Source organism: Monodelphis domestica, chromosome 1 (genome assembly GCF_027887165.1).
Source record: "Monodelphis domestica isolate mMonDom1 chromosome 1, mMonDom1.pri, whole genome shotgun sequence".
NCBI lineage: Eukaryota > Metazoa > Chordata > Mammalia > Didelphimorphia > Didelphidae > Monodelphis > Monodelphis domestica.
In genome coordinates, this window is record NC_077227.1 from 482,433,436 (window position 1) to 482,448,771 (window position 15,336).

General features: G+C 40.3%; 1 protein-coding gene across 8 annotated transcripts in view; it reads left to right on the forward strand.

Moving 5' to 3' along the window:
• Positions 1–15,336, forward strand: part of NKAIN4 (sodium/potassium transporting ATPase interacting 4) — a 172,008-nt gene that overhangs the window by 140,018 nt on the left and 16,654 nt on the right. The window lies entirely within an intron of this gene.

The window sequence follows — 15,336 nt, forward strand, 5'->3', positions numbered from 1 at the left end:
TTTAAATACTTGCTGCTAGACATTAGGCCCTCTCTCTCTATTTTTCCTCTTCTTCAGGTTCTTATTTCATTCTGGTCTGCAATTAACCTCCCTACCATACCCTTCTAGGTGATGGAGTTCCAGTTCCCAGAGGAAGCTGAATCTGTGGTTTGGGAGTAGAGAAATTTTCATGTTGGATCACTTGCAGGAGTAGTAGATAATATGTCTAGTGGCTTAGGTATTAACTTGTCTTGTTGGTCTTTTCATAGATTGGGGGGACTACCTGGGATATAACTCCTGGAAGTTTGCCCCTTTTCCTGGCCTCAGGACAAGTGCTGCTGGTTCTGAGGTGTAAGACTACTTTATCCTGAATTTATTTCAAATTGGATTCTGAGGATCTTTTCAGACCACCTAAGTTTTATAGGCATAAAATAAAAGCTGGAACTTTTCATCCTTTTTCTTCCGAATCTCTCACTGCCAAGAAAAGGCCCCTTAGTACTTAGCACTTTCCTAATCATTATACAAACTGGAATGCAATTGTGCTCTCTGCCCTCAACAAGTTTAAAGTCTGTAGTATGTGTCACAAATATGCAAAGAAGGTTAGATGCCTTATTTTGGTTTAGAATTTATTCATGCTTTTTGTTATTTCAAGTTAAGTAGAAGAGTTTTAAATTTAATAGACTTGAAGTGTGTGTTTTCTGGAAAAGTGCTTATTAGATAGAAAATAGAAAGAAGCTTCTCACCAACTAAGAGTTGTGGGCACATAGCAGTATTTCTCAGATGTGATTAGTAAGTGTGAGAGATAGCCTATACTGTCTTTGGAGTGTCCCTCATGACTTTACACAACTACAAAGAACTTAACAAAATAACCCCTTCATTTCTATCACCCCTTTCTCCTCCTCATCCCTACTAATTCACTGTGTGTGCTTGGACAAGTCATTTTTTTCCCTTTGGGTCTCCGTTTCCTCACCTATTCAATGAGGGGGTTGAATTAGGTGACCTCTAATATCCCTTCTTTTTCTTAACTTTTTAAATACATTTTTATTAATATCCTTTGCTTTAATTTCCCTGCATATCTCTCCCCCACCCAGAAAGCCATCTCATAACAAAGAATATTTTTTCAAAGGGAAAAAAGAGAGAAGGGTAAAAATAATGAGCAGAATCCAAGGTTCCTTTTAACTAACACACGAGGATTCCCTTCTGATGCTTTTCCCATATGGAATGAATGTATGACCTCGTTCCTTTCTCATCATTCCCATCCATCTCTTTCTGCCACCTCCCAATTTAATATCATCCCACCTTACCACTTAGGAGCAGCTCTGGTTGCTGAGAGCATTGGTTTGTACAGGAAGGAGAGAGTTCAAAGAGACAGCAGCCAATCTGTGCTCTGGGGGCCTCAGGTTGGTGAAAGGGAAGGGAGGTTGGGTCAGCCCAGCCCAGTCTCTCTAAGCCCAGGGTGTTATTTCCACCATGCCTTTAGGCTGGCAGGCAGCCCGGAGTTCCTGGGAGCAGAGAGTCTAAATATAACAGTGACCAGCTTTATTTATGGAAAGCAGGTGCTGCATTAATAGCACTGAGCCACTCTCTGCAGGGGCACCTGTCTCTGCCTAAGTCTGGCCTCCATCAGAGGAATCCTAGCTACATTTCCAAGAACGATGAAATGACAATGTTGATTAAACCAATAAGAAATTTCGCTCTCTTTTTCCTCATCTATAAAAGGGGAGGCAGGATGTTCCGGTTTTCATATTTCAGCCTAGGTTAGGGAAGGGAAGGACACAGTATGAAAATACCTTTTAGTAATAAACCAAGAAAATTGTGTTGGGAAAATCCAATATGTTTCTAAATGAATAATGATGAAAAGACACTTGATACTATTCTTTAAAGATCTTAAATGCCATTTAGATCTGGTTTGTCCTGGCAATAGGTCATCAAGAAAGGTAGGGTATAGAGTAGATTACCAAATCTGAATGGGGAAACTGAGACCCAACGTAAAGAGACACACTCAAGATTACTCTGTAAAATAGTATCTCTGGGAGGAATCATTTAATTTTTAGGACCCTCTTTCATTATGCCCAGCAAATGTTGCTTTTTCAATATTGGGGAGGGGGGCTCAGTTACATTAGGTCCTTCCTCAGAATGGTGATTTGAGGACAGTACAGAGCTGAGCAGGTTTGGCGGGGGAAAGAGGGAATCTTACTTTAGCTGCCAGTAAGTCCCACTATATTTCATTCATTCTTTCACTCATTCAATACATCTTTATTGCATGCCACTAAAATGGCCATTGTTGACTGTGGCCTAGCCAATATCATGACTTCAGGTTAAATGGAATGGAGGGTAATGGAGATCAGGAAAGGAGGGCTTTGGATGTCTCTCAATGAACTCCCTCAGCCGAGGTCTTCCTGGGTCTTGTTTCCATTCCTGGTGATGCAGAAGACACTAAAGCTGCAGCCAGCTCATTACATTGATGGGGTCACCATCTCTGCTGTTAGTTTCTCATTTCTCTTCTCTTTGTGTTAGGGTCTGAGAGTGAGCAGGCCTCCCAAATGTTCCCAGTTAATTAATTCTTTGTCATCTGCATGTAAAATCACCTGCGATAAAAAGCTCCCATTGTCTCCAGCCTGTTCATCCCACTCCACCCCCCCTTCCCCTGGGGGCAGCCAGGCTGCTTTACACCCAGAGAGCAGTTTCTGCTTTATTCCTCTCCCTTTTCATGGCTGCACCCTAGAAAGGGGGAAGGGGGAGGGCGGAATCTTGCTTCAGCTGCCAGGAAGTCCCACTATATTTATTCATTCATTCTTTTACTCATTCAGTACATCTTTATTGAAAGCCACTAAGGTGCCCAGTGTTCAGTCCCCATGTTAGCTTTTATGAATGGGTGGATGTGATAGCAGCAGGCAGAGGAATTTAACCCTGAGTATACTGGGGCAAGGTGCCAGGGGTTTTCTTACTTAGATGGCATTGAATGCTGAGATAGGATGCTAGAATGTAAACATCTTGAGAGCAGGGATTGTTTTCTTCTTTGTATCTGTTTCCCCACCATGCTGGGCACATAGTAGGTACTTTATTTTAAACCCTTTTCTTCTGTTTTAGTGTCCATTCCAAGGCAGAAGAGCATCAAAGGCAAGGCAATTGGGATTAAGTGAAATTTAAACCCAGGATTCCTGCCCCACCCATAGCAGACACTAATAAATGCTTGTTGATTGCTATCAGAGCTGAGAGTTACCTTATGTAGTCCTTGTAGTCCAAAGGGGATTGTTTTATGGATAGGGAAATTGGAGCTCACCCAGAAGAAGAAAGCTGCCAGGTGGAATGGGTCACAGAGCTTGGGGTAGAACCCAGTTCTCCTGATTCCCAGTCTAAGGCTTCTTCCCACAGCAACATGCAATGAAGGCTTGACCTCAGAGTCCGTAAAAACCTCAGTTCTAATCCTGCTGACATTTGCTATCTTTATATCAATGGACAATTATTTAACTCTAATACTTTGTATCTACATCTTTAGGATCAGAATCAGGAACTGAAGCAAAGAAAGGTTGTGATAAGCTAAAATCGAACAGATAGTAAGGAATAGGACTACAATTTGAACTCAGTTCTTTTGACTCTAGGCAGCTAAGTGGCATAAGAGCACTGGGACTGGAGTCAGAAACACTGGAGTTCAAATCCAGCCTCAGACTCTTAATAACTGGATGACTGAGCAAGTTACTTTCACCCTGTTGGCCTCAGTTTCCTCATCTTTAAAATGAGCTGGAGAAGGAAATGGCAAACCATTCATCTTTGCCCAAAAACCCCCAGAGAGTCATGAAGACTAAGACACAACTGAATAACAACTTTTGACTTCAAACCAAAATTCTTTTCACTTTCTAATGCTGGTTCATAATAATATAATTCATATAATGCCTATCGGTGAGGCTCAAAAGAGAGATGTAAAATGCTTTGTAAGCTTTAACATGTATAAAGTCAGCTATTATTATATTAGATGAGTGCTCTATGATGCCTTGCTTAGCCTACATACAGGCTGAGGAAGAGAGCTACATTCATCTCCTAGAATAGTGTTACCTACTAAAGTAGTAAAAGTGAAATAAGTGGCCCAAACGCCCTGGTCTGCTATTGCTCTCTGACTCTAGGACATGTCAGAAATATTGGCTCCCCAAGAACATGTGCTAATGTGGCACATGATTTTAGATGTCATTTATATACTGGGAGAACAGATTGACTTTTACCAAAGCCTCTTCCATCATTCCAGCATTCCTTCCTGCGTCTGCTATGCCAGACGAGGTTGAACCAGTCCTGACAAACTGCTGGCTGGGCCCCCCATAGTGTGTGTGGCCAACCTTGTTTTCATCAGTCTCCTGTCTTGTTCAGTAGCTGTACATATTTTGACTTCAAATGAGTTTGGAGATAATATGCTAGATCTTATGCAAATCCTCATCTATTTTGGAATCAACAACCCAAATCACTTTTGGTTGTGAACCAGCAGAAATATTTCCTAGAGAGAAAAGTCTTCTCACAATCCCTAACTTCTGCCCTGGCTCTTCTGGTTCAAGGTGCTGGGAAATAGCTGTCTCAATAAAATTATAGTTTAGTCAGAGGCAGAGTCATCCTTACCCTGGCCCCAGTAAAGAGGAAAGATAAGGCCATGATCCATGACACCCTGTAGGCATCTCAAAGTCACTATGTTTAAAACAGCACTCATTTTCCTACCCACAGCTCCCCAGATCACCTCCTAACTCCCCTGTTTCTTTCGAGAGCACCATCATTTCTCCAGCCATTCCTAGGAGATATCCTGGACTCTTAATCTTGTTTTACCCTGCCAAAGTCCAGTCAGTTACCAAGTTTTATTTTTCCTGTCTCCTAAAAATCTACTACTTTTATCTCCTCTCTTCTCACGCCACAACCACCCAAATTCAGGTCTTAATGACCCCTTTTTTGCTAAGACTATTTCAAGAGCCTCCTAATGAGTCTTCTACCTCTAAGCCTCTCCCCCTTTTCATCCATCCCCCAACAAAACTGCCAAATTGATGGTCCTATAATACAAGCCTGGCAGTGCCTCTGCCCTGCTTACAAAGCTTCAGGCTCCAATTGCTTTTAGGATAAAATACAGATTCCTTTGTCTTTTAAAGCCTTTCACAATCTGATTACAACCTATCTTTCCAGGCTGATTACACATGACTACCTCTCACATCCTCTGTTTTACATTACAATCAAATTGGCTTACTTGCTGTTCCCTGTATGTGACATTACATCTCTTGACTAGAGCCTTTGCGGAAGATTTTTCTGCCCCAAATGTTCACTCTTTCTTCCCTGTCCTTCTTGGAACTCCTGGATCCCTTGAAGACTCCGTTCATGAGTCACCACTTACCAAAAGCCCTGCCTGGTTTCCTCTGGGATTAATGTTCCTGCCACTTCCTACCACATTACCTAGTACTTTGGTTATGACAGGGCCTTTGCTACAGGTGAGATATGAGGCTAAACTCACATCTCTGTTTTGCTCATATTTTAGTGAGACAATTCATCAGTATGTCAATGTGGAATCTAGAAGCCTCCAAATGTGCAGCCTAGTAAAATCTGATGACCCCAAGTTTAGTTAACTTGAAGGTGAAAGCCTCAAGTTTGGGGGCTTCTAGATTCCATGTTGACAAGTGCAACCATTTTGGTCTCATAAAAGACCATTTTATACTTAAAAAAAAAAAAACCCAAACCTTTATATATATATCTGTGCACATACCATGCTGTCTCTGCTATTCTGTATTTATTTTGTATATTTGCCTCCATGATGTTTCTCTACAAAACAGAAATTCCTTAAGATGGGCAGTAGATAGAGTACCCTCCAGGAAGACCTAAGTTCAAATATGGCCTTAGACACGACCATGGACAAGCCACTTAACCCTGTTGGCCTCAGTTTCCTCCTTTGTCAAATGGAGATAATAATAATTCTGTGAGAATAAAATGAATTAATGGATGAAGCCCTGCAAAGACCTTAAAGCACTATATAAACATATTATCATTATTGTAGTTAAGGACAGTTTTTGTAGCTTCAGTGCCCAGCATAGTGGCTGGCATATAGAACATGTTTACTGCATGCTTGTTGAACTGAATTTTGTTGAAATTGGACAAAGAATTGGATTGGATAACTACATTCAACCAATTATTTTCTTGATACATGTTTGTTTCTTTCATCGTGTTCTAAGTATTCACCTTTCCATAAACGACAGACTGTGATCTTTGGTTGGCTTAAACTTTGCATTTTAGTGTTTTATTGCCACAGTATGAGAAACAGGGCAGTTGATTGGCAAATGCTCCTTAAGGAGACCTCATGGAAGGTGGGGACTGTTTGGAAAAGGAATGTGTCAAGTTTTTACAACCTCCGACATGGTGTTGCCAGAGAGCTCAGGGATGGGCTCAGAAGGTGTTTTCAAGAATGCTGCCTTTGTAACAGAGTATTCATGGCTCAGCCATTTGGTATACTTTGTGCTTCATTCAGGCAGTTGATCAAAGAGCACAAAAGAATATAGATATACAGAGAAAGCTGCCCAGGTAATCAGATTCTTCAGAGCTAGACTGCTCTGCTATGAAGAAGATTTACCCAGTTCTCTTGTTTTCCTTTCTTTTAACATACTAAACTCTAAAGCCAAAATATAAGGGCCAGTTTAGGGACCCCAGCCCAGAGACCTTGGCTGTTTGTGAAGCATATGCTTCCAGAAAGCAGGCTTGGGATGAGAGAGAGTTCCTGCTAGGGTTATTAGAAGCAGCCACCCTCTTTGTGCTCCCACAACACACTAGAAGGTACAGGGAAGCCAACTCAGGTTTACCCAGTTTGCCATGGGTAGCCAGCCACACACAGATAAAGGAAAGATGATTGTCGTAAAAAGAGAAGCTCCATGATAAAATGAACTCTTTGAGGCTTTCCCTTAATGAAGTTTTCATAGAGTCCCCATTTACAGAGGGAATTGGGTCATTGTCCTTTCCCTATCAACTTCCCTTCCTGTCCCTGTCATTTGTTGGGAGACTGAGAGAGGAAATTCTCTCCCCTCTCCCTTACACCTCCAGTGCCTGACTGAAATCCTGACAGTTCCAGGATATGATGAGTATGAGAGTTACAAGCAAACAAATCTGCACTCAAATAAGGTAGACTGGGAGGACTTCTCCACTAATGAAATACGAATGAATTTAAGAATAAACAATTCTTAATGAGGGGTGCTAGTAAGATGACCTGGACAAACATTTACAAGGCAGTGCTCCCACCTTAAAGCACTTCCAGGACAGAAGACAAACAGCAGCAGCAGCAGCAGCAGCATTTTACTTTGGATCTAGAGTACTTATACTTATTATAGTATATTGTTATAATATATATTTATATTATATTATAGTATTTATATTATATGCCTAAATTATATATATAATAAAAATATGACATTTGTGGTTATATATATATATAATATGTATTCCCCCAATTATACATATTTATCCTTACCTTGCAGGGATTAGATGGGGATATTTTTCAGATCCAGAAAGTGAGATACGTAGATATGCGCAAAGTCACAAAGTTGGTCTGATTTTGGGGGGGTGGTCCACAACCATAAGACTTCAGCCTTATTCCATATTCTTAGGTTCATAATTTTAGAGCTAGAAAGGACATGTAGCTAATTTAATTCCTTCATTTTTACAGATGAGAAAGAAAGCAGAGTATTTCCCCCTTTCTATATCATAATTTGGATTCTCTAAGAAATAAAGATTGATGTCATCTTGCATTTGACTAAGCCTATCAGCAAACCACCCCCTTCTTGTCTCTCCTGAGTTTTCCATGAAGACATACAGTCATTCTTGCTCAATCTCTTGTGGGGAAACATAGGTGGGCAGTGCCTTTTTCCATAAATGCTCTGGGGATTGTTCTGGAGAACACCGGAGAGTTCTCTGCAGTGAGGAGAATTCTGGGCTCAATTGTCAGCTGCCTTTGCTCAGAAAGGTAGCCCAAAAGATTGTTAAGAAGGCACTTAACATTGTTTTGGATGCAGATAATATGTTGCCTGAGGCAAGTAGGTGGCTCAGTGGATAGAGTGCAGGGCCTGGAGAGATTTATCTTCCTGAATTCAAATCTAATCTCTGACACTTATTAGCTGTAAGTCTTTGGGCAAGTCATTTAACTCTCTTTGCCTCAGTTTCCTCATCTGTAAAATGAACTGGAGAAGTAAATGGCAAACCACTCTAGGATCTTTGCCAAGAAAACCCCTAATGGGATCACAACTGCACATGTTGCCCAGTTGAAGAAACACAGTATAGTTAACATTTACTGTCCTTTTTTTGGATAGTGAATTTTACTGCTATCAGGACCTCCCTCAACAGCTCAGCTCCATATCCCTTTGCCTAAACTGTCCTCCAAGTCAGACCAAGGATTCACATTTTCAGGAATGGTGGAAACATCACTGCTCTTGAGAGTCAGCCTTGTGTCTCATTGTTAGGTGTAATTTGTACAATGGAAGAAAGAGTGAGGATGTGCTTTGTTTAGCAGCTCAAAAGTTGTTCAAGTAGCACTGCAAAGGGCAATTTAATTTTTTTAACATTAATTTTTTATTTTAATAACAAATTTCTACATAAGTTTTCCAAAGTTATATGACCCATATTGTTTCCTTCCCTTCTTCCCTCCACCCTCCTGGAGCTGACAAGTAATTCAATCTGGGTTATACATGTGTTCTCACACAAAACATATTTCCATATTATTCATTTTTGTAAGTGAATAATCTTATAAAACCCAAACTCCAAAACATATATATATATAAATAAACAAGTGATAAATCATGTGTTTTCATCTGCATATTTCTACTCCAACAGTTCTTTCTCTGGAAGTGAATAGCATTCTTTTTCATAAATCCTTAGAATTGTCCTGGATCATTGTATTGCTGTTGGTAGCAAAGTCAATCACATTTGATCGTCCCACAATATTGTTGTTACTGTGTACAGTGTTCTCCTGGTTCTGTTTATTTCATTCTGCGTCAGGTCATGTAGGTCTTTCCAGCTCTTTCTGAAATCATCCTGTTCACCATTCCATATAACACAATAGTATTCCATCACAATCATATACCACAATTTGTTCATCCATTCTCCAAAAAGCAGTTATAAATATTTTTGTACAAACAGGTCCTTTCCCACTTTTTAAAAGGGACCCAGTAGTGGTATTACTGGACCAACAGAAATGAATTCTTTTATAGCCCTTTGGGCATAATTCCAAAGTGCCCTCTGTAATGGTTGGATCAGTTAACATCTCCACCGGCAATGCATTTACATGGGCAACTTTAAATCACATTTAGCTTACTTTAATGTCCTGGCTTCTTGGCTAGCTATCCAGAGAAACCCTCTGGAAGGAAATGCAGGGTGGATGCCATCTAGAGGAATGGATTTATGGATTCCAGACTTTCCCTGGGCTCGCCTGGTTTATTTGCATTCAAATCTATTTTATGACAATCTAGGTTAGTATGAGACTTGCACTTCCTAAGGAGGAGCTTCTCTGATAGTCTGGGAAATGTCAACATCATTTGTTGTTGCCTTTCTGTCCTAACAGAAGCCTGTCCCTCATTTATAAAGGATGGAGCTTTCACAGCTGGTCCATCTCATTCAGGATTTAGGATTCCCATGCCCATGGCAATAATGAGAGGATTTAGTGAAGAATGTTCCAGGGGCACATTAGGCTTCTGGTTCTTCAGACACCCAATCGTTTTAGCTATGTGAAATGGTATTGTGGCCAGTCTGGACTCTACCATTCTTATAGAGGTTGTAGCCTACATTTCTCTGAATATCAAACTTGTTTCCCTTCAGAGTTGGAAGACTTTTCATTTCCATCCTGAGCTCTTATGTTTCTTTGTGGGATGGCCAGATGGCAGGAAGACCTGTCACCACTAGGAGCACCCATCCTCCTCTGCCTTCCCCTCTATATCCTTTTCCCTGCTGGGGGCCACCCAGAGCCAGTCCCAACTGCTTTACTATCACCTGAGAGATGGAAATAACCAACTTTATTCTTTTCAAAGGGACAGAGGACCACCAAAACTGTCTCAGTCTTGTCACTGCCTACTAAAGTCCTCTGAGCCTTACCATCTGCATTTTATTCTATACCCTGTTGATGCCCAGTATAGTCATTTGACTACTGATATAATCTAAGGACTGTAGGCTTTGCCAACCAGCACTGTAGTTCCACCTTGCATCTACCTTGAAGCTAAATTTTCTTTTATATGTAGTCTCTTCCAATCAAAGCATAAGCTCTTTGATAGCAGAAAATGCTTCTGTTTATATCCCCAATACTTCGCATAATGCTTAGCATAGAGTAAGCACCTAATAATTTTTTTCATTCATTCTTTCACTAGTAACTCATTTATAGAATGCTCTAAGGTTTACAAAGCACTGTCCTTATAACAACCCTCATCTTAAGTTGCATGATTATTACTATTTCCATTTTGCAAATGAGAAAACCGAGGCTCTAAGATGCCAAGATACACACCCATCATTAGGCTGCCAAGAAATGCCAGAGAGAATTTGAACACTGTTTCCTTTGCCATCCTCCAAGTGACAATCTCTCTGAGCCTCAGTTTCCTTAACTGAAGCATGAAAATAATACTTTTGCTGTGTGAAAAGAGATTTTGTAAACATCAAAGCACTGTAATACTGGAGCTATTATTACTTCTCTAGTTTACCACAGATGGCATTCTCCCTCATTCTCCTTCTCAAAAGCCCTCTTGTTGCTTCTGGCCCATTGGTTCCTTCACCCAATCCATTTGTTTCCTGACATATTTTCTGAAATACTTAATTGGATCTTTACCCCATCCCAAGTGAGCCAGGATGGAGCATGTGGATCCAGCTGGGGGAAGATTCTGTGAAGTGTGGAACACAAGAGCCATCTTGGCAGAATCCCCACATGAAAAGCCCCATGAAGTACCAGAGTAGCTTTAATATCTTCTCTCTCAAACAGTGTTGATGTTTTCCCCCCCAGGAATCTCTGAAGAAAGCAATCTCATTTTATATGGCACAATATAGAGCAAAGAGTGCTAGGCTTGGAGTCTAGAGACTTGGGCTCAAATTCAAGCTCCATCAGATGCTTTCATAGCTTTGTGACCTTGGGAACATTGACTAACTATGTGATCCTGGGCAAGTCAATTAACCCTGTTTGCCTCTGTTTCCTCATCTGTAAAATGAGCTGGAGAAGGAAATGGCAAACCACTTCAGTATCTTTGCCAAGAAAACCCCAAATGGGGTTGTGAAGAGTCAGGCACAACTGAAATGATTAAATGGAACACAACCTTGGGAAACATCTTAAACTCTCTGATCCTCAGTTTTCCCATCTGTAAAATGAGCAAAATATTGCCTACTTTTCTTGCCGTAGTGAAGAAACCACTCGGTAGCTTTAGAGCCCTATAGGAATGTGAGAAATAATGGCATCACCATTGTAATTTCAAAGCCTGGGTCGTCCTGAAAGTCCATTTGAACTCGCTGGGGAGAAAACTTGGGTGGGTCAGATAATTGATTCACTAACCTCTCACCCTGGTAAACCTAAAAGCAGGTTATAAGCAAACTGACTTTATAATTTGAAAGTGGTTTTCATGCAAGAGTCAAATCATTGATTCCAGGCTAATCCTAAAGTTGGGGGATATGGGTACATCCCAGGAATAGCAGAGTTTTATGGGAAGGCTGACCATACCTTTTATTCCAAAAGCCTACTACTTTAAAGACTAAGGCTATAGACCTCAGAGAAGGGAACATCAATTAAAGTAATGATATTCCTGAGCAAAAACTACTAGGTTAGTGCTTAGTAGAGTTACTGGCACATAGTAGATACTTAAATAATTGCTTATCAATTGAATAATTGATAAATTACAAAGTACTTAAAAAGTATATCTCATTTTTTTCTTCTTGTAAATACATTTCATTGACATTTTGAAATTCCTTGAATTTTGACCCATATCCTTCCCTCTCCCCATCTCTTAAGAGCTATCCCGTAATGTTTTTTCTTTGTAATTCCTTCATTAAATAGATTGCCTTACACATGATAAGTGCTTAATAAATGCTTGTTGACTTAGATGAATGTTGAACTAAGAAGGGGACAGATTTCTGATGGTTAGAGTTGCCATTTTTTTAAAGCCTTATCTTCTGCTTTAGAATTAATACTATATATTGGTTCCAAAGCAGAAGAGCAGTAAGGGCTAGGCCATGGTGGTTAAGTGACTTGCCCAGGGTCACCCAGCTAGGAAGTATCTGAGGCTAGATTTGAACCCAGGATCTCCCTTCTCTAGACCTGGTTCTCAATCCACTGATCCACTCATTTGCTCCCCCCCCCCCCCAGTTGCCACTTCTGCCTGCTATCAGTTAAGGCCCTAGTTTGAGGCACTTAGGATGCTATTAGTCAACCATTCACTTTTTGTAAACCTGGAAAGTGCTATATAAAGGCGATTTACTTGTATTATTATTTGAGTACTAACTGGCTGCCCAGCTCTCCTTGTGCTCAGAAATGTTGGTGAGAGAAGATATGGCACGGGTCTGATCCTTCAGAGGCTCATTTTTCTTGTAGAAACAAGATATATGCATGTGAGGGGATTAGAGTGTATGCAAGAGAAAATATCTTTTCGTTCAGTTGTTTTTCAGTCATGCCTGACTCTTCTTTACCATATTTGGGGTTGTCTTGGCAAAGATTTTGGAGTGGTTTGCCATATCCTTCTTTAGCTCATTTTATAGATGAGGAAACACAAGGCAAACAGGGTAAAGTGACTTGTCCAGGGTCACACAGCTAGTAGGTGTCTAGGCCAGATTTGAACTCAGGAAGATAAGTCTTCTTGACTCCAGATCTAGCACTCTACCTACTGAGCCACCTAACTGTCTACTAATGGTGTCTTATAGATTATGTAAGAATTCAAAGACCAACTAGAATTTAGAGAAGTAGAAGATTAGTGAAAACCATAGCTATTTAGGAAGATATAACATTTAATTGGAGCATCAAAGAATCTATTGCATTTGGATAGGTAGAAGAAAGAGTCAAGGAAAGTGTTTGAAGCATGAGCAAAAATATGAGAAGAGACTTTCCAGGATGAAGCAAAAGAGTCATAAAACAAGAGAAATGTATGGCAAGATAAGAAGTAGCAAATGGGGAAAGGTCCTTGAATGCCAAATCTAGGAGACAGAACTTGAGGCAGGAAAAGCTCCATAGCATTTTAATTTTATAAAGCACTTTCCTTGCAACAACTCAATGAGAGAGACAGTAAAAGTCTAGTACTGTTATCAGATAGGTAGGTGGCATAGTAGTTTGGGTACCTGGACCTAGAGTCAGAAAGACCTGAGTTCAGATTTGATCTCTGACACTTGTTAGCTGTGCAACTGTGGCCAAATCACATAACCCTGTTTGCCTCAGTTTCCTCATCTGTAAAATGAACTGGAGAAGGAAATGGCAAAGTACTCCAGTATCTGTGCTAAGAAAACCCAAATGGTGTCTGGAAGAGTTGGACACAACAACAATACAAAGTGTTATCTATATTTCATAGATATTTGAAATTGTTAGATAACTTACCCAGGGCCCACAAGTCAGAATCTGACCTCAAATTAAAATTTTACTCATTCTAAAATTAATTATCTTTTCATTAAATCATGTTCTTGGCAATGGTGAAGTATTATAGATTCTTGAGCTGGGGAGTAACAGTAATAGCAAAGACCTATAGCTGCTACGAAATTCCTAAACCCTTTTCTGTGGTTTCCTCTTATCTGTTTCTCTGACCTTCTTGCTCATTCATTCTCCGATTTATTGGTGCTGGAGCATCCTCCTGAGACCCACAGCCTCCCCCGAATTCAGCTGACTGTGCCATCTTTGGAAACATTAAGTGAATATCGGCCCTGAGAGACCCTGAATGCTTCCTCTTTGGAAAGGCTGAGCTCTTTAGAAATGGAATTGCTTCATATATCTGAAAGGGAAAAGAGGAGTCCATGTTTAGCATGAATAATTAATATATCTAAACCTAAGAGTATAAGCTACTCTGATACAATCCAAAATCTCTTGTTTACCCCTGAAATAACTACTGATTTTTTTATATCCTTTTATATTTTTACCTTCAACTGTCTCTGTTTTAGGGTTGTTGCATATCAGCCTTCAAGCATCTCCTCTTCTGGTGTCACAGGAATATTCTGAAAATGTCTTGGTAACGTTATAGAATGATTAAAAATCTTCAACATCTTTTCCCTAAGGCCTGGTTTTCAGCTATTCAATAACATTATACTAGTGATGAGAGAAAAATGATACTTTATGTTTGAATCTTTCTTTTAAAAAATATTTTGAATATTTTTCATTCTTGATTTCCTTTGGTGTACTGAGTGACAAGTACTTGATATAATTAAGCTTGTTTTGTGGATAGGGAAACTGATGGCCAGAGAGGCTAATTTGGGACACAACGTTGTTGGAAGAGTGCTGTTTCTAGAAGCAGGACACCCAGATCCAAATCCTGCCTTAAATGCTAACGATCTGTGTAACTCTGGGCAAGCCTTGTTTTCTGTATCTGTAAAATAGAAGCACAACTCCTTGATCTGCACTCTCTATGTTTGACAGGATTGTTATGAATCAAGTGCTTTCTTTGTAAGTGATTTGCTTCTGAGCCATAGAGTAAATGGTTGAGACAGAATCCAGGTCTTTGGCCTCCCGGCAAGGACCTTTCTACTTGTTTTTGCCTTCTAACCTTCTTCACTGAGAGAAATTGACTGAGTAAATTCCATTTCAGGGAGAAAAGACTTTTTTGTAAATTAAGACTTTAGAGAGATCTGTTCCTTATGCATTTTAATCCGGTTCAATCCTTTGCTCCTTTTCACCAAAGGCCAGCAAAGTGTCTGGCTCTTGTCTGGCTGATATAACTTTGTTTGGACTCCAAGGTGACCAGGACCTCGATTCCAGATTCTGATCCTCTTAGCAGCCTGGTCCATACCATAAAGTCTCTAGGCCTGAGTACAGGGGGAAAGGATCTTCAGAACTTATAGAGGTCAGTAACAAGCTAGATCATCCCATTTCATAAAGCATCCTCAAGAGGTTCCCCTAATGAGAAGCTCTTCAATGCCAAATTAGAAAAACACTTTGGAATTCTAGAGTCTGGAGATTATCCATTCCAAACTGCTGAGAAGAAAGGAAGAAAGCCCCAGACCACATATCCTGGAAGGGAGAAGCCTTCTCAATTTCACCTTTTATCCTTAACAAAGTGCCTTTAAAAGTGAATGTTGATATTTTAAAAGTTGGTCCACAGCCCCTGCTTTCTCTCAGGCTTGTCCACCTCAGCACTTTGCCTGGAAGCTCCACTGTCAAGGCCAAAGGGCTCAGAGAAGTTTAGGAAGCCTTGAGACCCTCAGTGCTATTTCTAGTGG